Here is an 8842-nt window from a genome sequence, read left to right as displayed (position 1 = left end):
GTTTTACACACATGCACACAGACATTATTTCATACACGACATAGTCGTGAGATGCAAGAAACATATGGCAAGAAATTTGTAGACGCGCCCATAACAACAAAAGACAATACTTTATTGAAGCTTTTCTGATAAGAAGTGTGCTCTGCAAACGCGAGCATTTCTGACGATCGTTTCTGTCCAGTCTGCTCGTTTTATCGCATTTAACCACAGCTGTCGTCGGTTTTTTGTCTGGCAGTGGCAGCAGATATGCGATCAAATTTCTAATTTGAGGCTGTATTACGTCGATTCTGGCACCCAACATCACAACAAGATGATATTTTAAGCTCCTTATGTAGCCGAATCTGCGCTGGTTTGAATGGGCCGCCTCCAGTTTCCCCTTTGTTTTGCTGCGTCCAGCTAGCGCTGTGATGTCGGCTGACCAGGTTACGCGGTATCCTGCTGCTTTCGCGTTGTGATCAATCACATCAAAGTCTGTGTTGAAAGCTTTGTCTCAATTTATGTCGACCTTTGCAATACACAAAATTTTACAATCGGATCAGGGTACAAATTTCGCGTTGGGAGTGTTTGAGGAGGTTCTGCGACAACTTAATATAAAGAATAATATATCGACTGCATATCATCCTCAGAGTCGGTTCCACCAGTCACTGATGTCGCTGTTACACGCTTATTGTACAGAATTGGATCAGGACTGGGAGGAGGGCTTACCTTGGCTTATGTTAGCGGCCAGAGAAGCAACTCAGAGTACTGGGTTTAGCCCGAATGAACTTGTTTTTGGACACACTGTTCGTGGGCCGTTAGCTGTACTACGAGACGGCTGCGCTCCTTCCGTGCCGCCGAAGAAGTTGATTGAATATGTTAATGGTTTTAAAGACGACTGGTTGAGGCTGTCAAGTTGGCAAAGGTAAACTTAACACATACGCAACGGAAAATGAAGCTTTTATATGACCGCAAAACCTGATCTCCTCTCCTTTTAAAGCTAGATTTGCTGGCCCTTATGTTATTATTCGAAAGGAATCTGACGAGAATTCACCAGAGAAGGGCTAAAACCCAGGTTTGTGACGTGAATTTACTTTAACCGTATTATGAACGGGAGGAATTAGCATGTCTAGATCAAGCGGCAACCTTCCGGTCTCTCTCGTGAAACTAGCACGGAAGTGACTAAAACTGCAATTCATCTACTGGCCGCTAGAGGCTTGCTCCAAAAGGGAGTCAATTCCATAGACTCCCCATGTTAAAACGCCCAAATTTACAGAAGAAAAAAATATGTTTACAGCCTGGTACAAAAAGTGGTTTTGGTCTATATAGCTAATTTTGCCCTTCATGACAGCTGTGAGGGGGGTGAATTTTTTTATAACTCATCCGTTTAAATTATATTAAGCCTTAAAGTTCTGCATAATTAAGGGAGTGGCCACATGAGTGACAGGTGGATTGCTGCTGCTGTCACCACCGTCAAGCTAGGTGGGCGTGGTTTCAGTAACCAGCTCCTCTTTGCCCATTTTCGATTATCCGGGAGTGACGCGCGGTGACACGCTGCCAAGATGGCGATGGCCAGCTCCGCCTACTTTAGGCTTCAAGAACGCTCTTCAGAAACCTACGGGTGACGTCACGGACACTACGTCCATGTTTTTATACAGTCTATGGTCTAGATACAGCAGAATTATCGCAAGCCGTTTTAGCATTTAAAAGTTTGTTTTGACTATCCATAAATATAATTTAAGATAGGAACAATTGTATTTTGACGAGTCATAATTATAATTCGACTAGTCACAATGACAATTAGAGATATCTGCAATTATAACTGCACTAGTAAGAAATCGGATTAGAGATATCTCTAAATACTTTATGACTAGTCAAAACTCCATTTAAGATATCTGTAATGACGTCATAGATATCTTCAATAGACACGTCACACATACGCAAAGGTAATTAGAGATATCTCTAATTCAGTTTCGACTAGTCACAATTATATTTTAAGATATCTGAATTGTACCTGCTCCTAGTCAAATGTGGTGTTGTGTGACGTGAGAATAAATTAACTCAGCTCCTCCCAGAGCCCCTCCCCGACTAATGTTTAGTGCTAAGTGCTAACTGCTAACAACAGTGGTCTGCTTTTCTTGTCACGGAGCGAAAAGCTACTGGATGAATTACTTCAGGGGTTATTAAATAATATCTGGATGCAGCCAAAAACAAACACGCCCCTACCCCAAAAGGGTCTTGCCCCTATTTTGATAGCTCCGCCCCACATATACGTACGCAACCCAGGCAACGATTAGTTCTGTGAAACAAAGCAAAACCAATGTTACACCGTGTCTACGGACGTGAGCAGCGCAGTGCAACAAATCCCTGACAGAAAACTGCTGCCGGGTTCTATTTATGACGTGCTGACAAATTTCAAATGGTTTTCAACGGTCGTTTGATCGCGTCCAGTGTAGGCAGACTTTAGCTGTTGTAGACACGGTGTTACTCACCTATTGAGAAGAAACAAAGCAACCTCGGCGTCCGATCGCAGGCCTCCGCTCCTTGAGTTCTCTCCAGCGCTGGAAAGCTGATCCGATATTTACACGGGTCCTACTTCTTGCCTTATCATTCCGCAGACGTTTTCCTCTTTTGTTTTTTATCTGCCATCTCTATCTTTCTGTGGCTCGGCTCGGCTAATGTCCGTCCCATGCACTGAATGTGCTCTCCTCCACATCACGAGTAGACACGCCCCTTATTGCTGATTGGCTACAAGTTTGTTTTGCGATTCGGCCCGAATCAGTTTTCTAAAGTGTTTTTGAAAAATCACTTACTCTGCCTTTAATGCTAAAACGGCTTGCCATACCAGAATCGACTGTTTTGTCGGTAGATCAAGCATCATGGAGTAATTTGTCTTTGACAGATTATGAAGCAGCCATGGAACCTGAAGATTGTGTTATGTGTCCTAGATTAAGTAATTTGGAAATTTTGAGAAATTTGCCAACTTTCTTTAAACATATTCCAACTGAAAAACGTTTGAAATTGGCTAAGTTGATTGAGGAATATTTGTCTCTCTTTTCTGATGCACCTACTCAAACGCACGTTGTACAACATGATACTGATGTGGGTGATTCTCCTCCAATACTTCAGCGATTTTATAGAGTACCATGGGAAAAAAAGAAAACAACTGGAGTCAGAGGTTAAGTTTTTGCTTGAAAATAATCTAGCTGTTCTATCATCCTCAAGTTGGTCATCTTCCTGTCTGTTTGTAAAGAAAAAAGACGGGACATTGAGGTTTTGTAAGGATTATAGAAAGTTAAATGCAAATGCAAATAACCAGACTCTTTTTCCACTTCCACGTATTGATGATTGTGTGGATCAGGTGGGTACAGCAATATCTTAGTAAGTTTGACTTATTAAAAGGATATTGGCAGGTCCCTTTGACTGAGCTTGCTCCAGAAATTGCCACTTCTATTACTCCGGATGGCGTATATTAATATAATGTCATGAGCTTCGGATTACGAAACGCACCGACCACATTCCAGCGGCTAATGAATTGTGTGGTAGCTGGCCTTGAAGGGTGCGCAGTTTACTTGGATGATCTGGTAGTGTACATGACTGTACCCTGTCCCGCGCACCTGTCTTAAAGTTTGATGTGATTCTTTTTTCTGCCTTATTGTTGAGTCTGTCATTGTTTCTTCTCCCAGGGACCGGGTTGCTGAGAAGTGATGGTGCTGCGGCTGAGGTGATGTGTTCTAGTACAGTGTTAGAATAATGTTGAGGATATGATTGGACGTATTCTACATGTAGAGTAAACCTGGTAGTTACTCCTTGGGTTTTATTTTATGGGGGAGGGTGTGACGACACTTTCGGTCGCTACTCGTTTGGGTGTGTGTGTTGCGTCTGTGCTCTCCGCTCTTGGTTGGATCCGGTGTCAACTCTCCGGTTTTTGTGCTCTGTCTTCCTGGCTCGAGACGGGTTAAAGAATGATTCATTTTAGGCCTGATGGTTAAATAAAGTTTAAATGTTTGTCAGCGCAAATGCACTCGTCTTCTCCTTATTTGTAGTGACCCTCTCAGGGTCGCAACAGGCCCAAAGATTTCTTATTCTTATTCAGTACATCTATTTAAAATAAATGCCGTTCTTTTGAACTTCTGTTCATCAAAGAATTATGAAATATTAATTCTATACAGTTTCCACAAAAATATGTTTTTTTTTCAACAGTTTTCAACGGCTTAACTGGATGCTTCAACTCTTTTTAACTGCACTTTTTTATTTTTATTTTTATTTATTTTTTTACAGAACCATAATAATATTTTATATATTAGTCCATTTTATATATATTAATGATAGTGTCGGTTCTCTGATTAAAGTTCATCACTGGAAGTAATTAGTCAATATTCATTCATCAACAAGTGCAATAAATTACATGAAATATAATTTTTCCTGAAGATCACTGTTATCATACGTTTCCCATAAACTTCAGGGTGTTGCAGAAAAATCCCTAAACATTTCTTAAGTCTAAATGTCATAGAATGCCCACTGACATTTAGAAAGAAATGCAAATACAAGCAGAAAATGTCTTCCTCTTTTTTGTTTCTTTTTCTTTTAATCAAGTTTTTTCTTTGCTTTTTTTGGCATCTGATCGTACCAACACATGAACAACAGAACACGGTAAATTACCCTAAAATTGACAAACTGACATGATTTTAAAACGAAAAGTGTTTCATAATTCCCCATTGCAGGTCTGGAAAAAAAATTAAGAGATGATTCCAATTTTTGCTTATGGACACAATTATAATATAAGTCAGACATTGAAGTGAGTTGCTGTTTTTGTCACACTTCTGTGGAAGATGTCATTCATTTGTTTGTCAATGTAACCACACAGAGAAACTTCGCGCAGATTTCTTTCATGTTCATCCAGTCTAATTTGTAAGTGACTTTTCTTTCTGTTTTAAATACGTTTTCTTTGGAATGTTTGACTAAACCAAAGAAAATAGCCTATAAGAACATTTATTTGTGTTTTTGCTAACTAAATTTCACATACATAAACAAAAAATCTTTATTGAAAGTTGATCTAGACAAGTGCAAAGATGAAGTCAAAACTTCATCTATCCTATGTGTCCTCTTAAGGTGAAAAAACCCCCACAGTTACTATAGTTAAACCATGATAACCACATCGTTAAATCAAATTAACCATGGTTTTGCTACACTAGTTTAACCATGCTATTAATTAGTAAAAATCTGAAGGGAAAAAAAAACATTGTTACTACGCTTTTACAATAATAAAACCATGGTTAATTTTCTTTTTATTTGTGTGCTTTTTTAATTTTTTGTCATTTTCATTTTTTGTTTTGATGTTATGTAGGCTATACTGTTTAATTAAAAAAGGACTCAGAAAAAAAAATTGTGATACGTGCTCCGAAGTCCCGATCTGAATCAAAAGATTCGCAATCCGCGGTCCCTGGTCCCAATCTAAATAATGATTCACGAACCATCATTTTAGATTGGTGCGTTCCAAACGGGATATATCGCCCTCCGAAGGGCACTTCAGAGTGAAAACAATCATGGCCGCCATATTAAAGGGTCGTTCCAAACCGAAGTGCTCAAAACTGACGACTTCAAAGGGCCCTTCAGAATGAAGGATTTCGAAGGGTACACCTGATGGACACTTCAGGCTCCCATGATCCTTTACGCAGATTCTTTACATGATGACGACGCCTCCGTGTGGGCACGTGATGATGACGCAGAAGGGCACTTAAAGTCCCCTACACCCTTCAACCCTTCGAAGTTCTCACTCCGGAGGGTAAACCCTTTGAAGGGATTAGGGCATAGGGATGAGCCCTTCCGAATGGAACGCAGGATTTCAGAGCGCGAATCATTCAATTCACAAAATGATTCGCGAATCCGCTCCGAAGTTCCGATCTGAATCAAAAGATTCGTAAAAGCGGTTCCAGCGTAAATGACTTACTCAATTAAATAAGTTTGTCTGTTCCTCCACTTTTTGCATCTTCAGCCATGTCTACACGACACTGTCAGCACTACTAGGCTACTGGTTTAGCTCGCTAGTTTTATGAAATTAACTGAAATAAGAGGGAAAAGTATGATGTTTTTACAACAAAAATATCAATATTTCCATTTAAAAGATATTCAGGTGAGGTATCCGGTTTACTTCTAACTAGTGAAACACACTCCATTAATATGAGGAGCTGCAGCTCAAGATACATGTTAGATGGAATGGATATTGGTAGGGACATGTCCCTAGCATCCCTACTCAATTCTAAGTCCTTGAACAAAATGGTCCAGTTATCAATTTTTTTTCTTTGAGATTTTTTATGTCAATTACTGTACATAAAAAAGCTAAAATGGTATAATTTGAATCTGAAAAATAAGACTGATTATCCCTTGACTAATTGCTTTGGTCAAACTAATTCTTAAGACAGTGATATTATGAGTGATTTTTGATGTTCCTTTGTATCTTGTAAAAAATTCAAGCTATTTTACTGCATGTTTACACTGAAAAACAATTAAAAAGCAGCGGCACAGCAAACAGCCATCAGAATATTATGACTGGCCCAAAGATTTCTTATTCTTATTCAGCACATCCAGACCTCATATATGCTGTGATGGACTCTTTTAAGAATAAAGATTTTTATTGCCATAATGGTTCAATGAGAAACCTTTAACATCCATGGAACCTTTCAAATGTGTAAAGAGTGTAAAAAGCAGAAGCGGTGTAAAGAATAAACGGATGGATGGATGTTTATATGCCGTAGCACCAAAAATGCTAATTTACTGGTAAAGTTACAACTTCTCATCCCAGAAAATTGCAGTTTATTGGTAATATTCCAGAAATCCCCTAATGACACAGAGAGACTAAACACCCACACATTGAGTCTGGGAATCAAAGCAAACGCTGAAGATTTGATATATGAGGATAAACTGTGGCCCTTTCAATTTCATATTTTGTTCAGGAAATCTTCAAGCTCTCAGATTGTGCTAAAGTGGAACTATTGCAAGTATACTTTTGGTACACTTTAAATATCTTGCATTTTAAAGACTGATATTATTCAAAGATCATACAATCAATAGTGACATTAAAACTAATTTTAGGCTTAATATTAAGAAATGTGAATTGTACACAAATAGTACTCCAAATAAAGTTTTTATAAAATTATAATTTTTATATCAGCAAGCAATATGTCAGTAAATATGTTAATAGATTTGAATTATACTTATTATGAAACAAATGTATTCTAAATATATTACTTTTTATTAGGGCATAAAGAAGAACCATTTTCGGTTTCCCAAATAACTTTTCATTGAAAACCAGAAGGTTCTTTGGGGAACGAAAATGGTTCTTCTACCTTGAAAAAAATTTTATGGGGGTGTTTTCTTTTGGCGGGCTGGAAACACAAACTTTTGAAAACTGGTTTCAAATTGCAAGTTTTGGAAAAAAATACCGCTATCGTCTCTGTGTAAACTAAAAAACGTGAGTTTATAAAAATGGTGATGCAATGCACATATGTATTACGTGTTCAGTCTATAGGCATGAGCGAGTTCTTGACAACCAAAACGTAGCATCAAAATGGCAATTTACTGGTAAAGTTACAACTTCTCATCCCAGAACATTGCAAGGACTGATTAAAACTGTAATTTACTGGTATCCCCTAATGCCACAGACAGACTAAACACCCACACATTGAGTCTGGGAATCAAAGCCAATGCTGAAGTTTCGACATATGAGGATGAACTGCCCCTTTCAATTTCATATTTTATATACACACTTCTGCAAACACACATGCTAACAGGGGCGTAGCCATCATTTCAGAAGTGAGAGGGACAGAAATTGGCTAAAAAGTCAAATAGACTGATAGACAATTAATTATAATAATTTGTATTCTGCAATATTTTTTTCTTAATGGCAATTTTAAGATTTGTTTTTCATTTTTATCACAGAATAGGGCAGAAAATATATTTTATAGATTCTATAGACCACTGTGATAAATGCTATGTCACTTTGCACTGCATTATTCAGATACTTTATTTATTACCTGGAGATGACTTGAAAAACACACATAAAGTATATATTGTCGCAAATGTGCATGTATTGCTTTCACGTTTTTTATTCAGCTTAGCTACAGCGATAGCTGGATGCTTTTGTCCATATTAGGGGAAAAGTTCTTTAAAGAACATTTGAAATATCTAAAGAACCTGGACATGGAATTTTTCGATTTCACAAAAGGGTCTTTATAGTGGAAAAGGGTCTTTTTAAAAGGGTTTTTAAAAGTTCTTTAAATTAAGAAAAGAAATGTTCTTTTAGGAGCTGTTCACCAGCATGAGTGAGTCCTTAACAACCAAAACGTAGCATCAAAATGCTATTTACTGGTAATGCTACAACTTCTCATCCCAGAAAATTGCAAGGACTGATTAAAACTGTAATTTACTGGCAATATTCCAGAAATCCTCTAATGACACAGAGAGACTAAACACTCACACATTGAGTCTGGGAATCAGAGCAAACGCTGAAGTTTCGAGATGATCTGGCCTTTTCAAGATTTTGCAGGACATCCTCTTTCAAGTAAAGAAGAGCGTGTGACTTCTGCAAACACTTTTTAAGATTGCATGGAAAGGTTTTATGGATGTTGGAATAAAATTTTCTTCATGGAGCCATTGATGCAAATAAAGAATCTTAATTTTTAAGAGTGTGTGTTGGATTTTTTGTCAGGGTCTTAAGGGATGATCAAACTAGACTATATTTTTCAGACAAGATATGACGTGATCCTCTAGGGCTTCAGTTTGAATAAATAACAGGAACAAATAATACAAGTCATAGTTTACGTGTTCATCATACACCACTTCTGTTTGTACATTTCTTTTAAGTGAC

The sequence above is a fragment of the Sinocyclocheilus anshuiensis genome, unplaced genomic scaffold, assembly GCF_001515605.1.
Source record: "Sinocyclocheilus anshuiensis isolate Anshui unplaced genomic scaffold, SAMN03320099.WGS_v1.1 scaffold308, whole genome shotgun sequence".
NCBI classification, from domain to species: domain Eukaryota; kingdom Metazoa; phylum Chordata; class Actinopteri; order Cypriniformes; family Cyprinidae; genus Sinocyclocheilus; species Sinocyclocheilus anshuiensis.
The sequence above is the reverse complement of the archived record's forward strand: the minus strand, read 5'-3'. Positions refer to the sequence as shown.